This window comes from Penaeus monodon, chromosome 25 (genome assembly GCF_015228065.2).
Source record: "Penaeus monodon isolate SGIC_2016 chromosome 25, NSTDA_Pmon_1, whole genome shotgun sequence".
NCBI lineage: Eukaryota > Metazoa > Arthropoda > Malacostraca > Decapoda > Penaeidae > Penaeus > Penaeus monodon.
In genome coordinates this window covers 38,004,638-38,005,125 of record NC_051410.1, presented here as the reverse complement: position 1 = coordinate 38,005,125, position 488 = coordinate 38,004,638, and the positions used below count along the sequence as shown (strand labels likewise).

Here is a 488-nt window from a genome sequence, read left to right as displayed (position 1 = left end):
CTATTTTTAAAACATTCAAACTGCCCAAAGACCATAATCATAATTTTCTGCACTCCAGATTTTAGCGGAAAGGCGCACACGTACAAAAATACCACATACTTGTAGATATCTCTTAATAAAGAAGAAAAAAAATCCGGTGGGTGTTTGTGCATAATTAGTAGGGTCACTTCACGAATTTTAAACAATTTATGGGAGAGCTCGACTCGAAACTCTCATTAAGTAAACAAATATTTTTCATTGTTCACTCTATAACAGCAGATAAAAAGTGTATTACGACAAACTGGCAGGACATCATTATTAGTGTGACACTCTGCATAACGAAACTCAGAATGTCTTCATGTTTTTGAATGGTTTGATCAATATGGATTATCAAACTTTACACAGTTTAAAGAACACTATCTTTTTATAACATAATCTTTATATGTTCACATTTAGAGTAACATAAGACAATAAACTAAAAAAAAAAAAAATTTTTTTTTAGAAATCGT

At 30.3% G+C, this 488-nt stretch overlaps 1 protein-coding gene across 1 annotated transcript in view; it reads left to right on the top strand.

The window, feature by feature from the left end:
• Positions 1 to 488, top strand: part of LOC119589220 (organic cation transporter protein-like) — a gene marked incomplete in the record, with an annotated part of 12,450 nt that overhangs the window by 7,271 nt on the left and 4,691 nt on the right.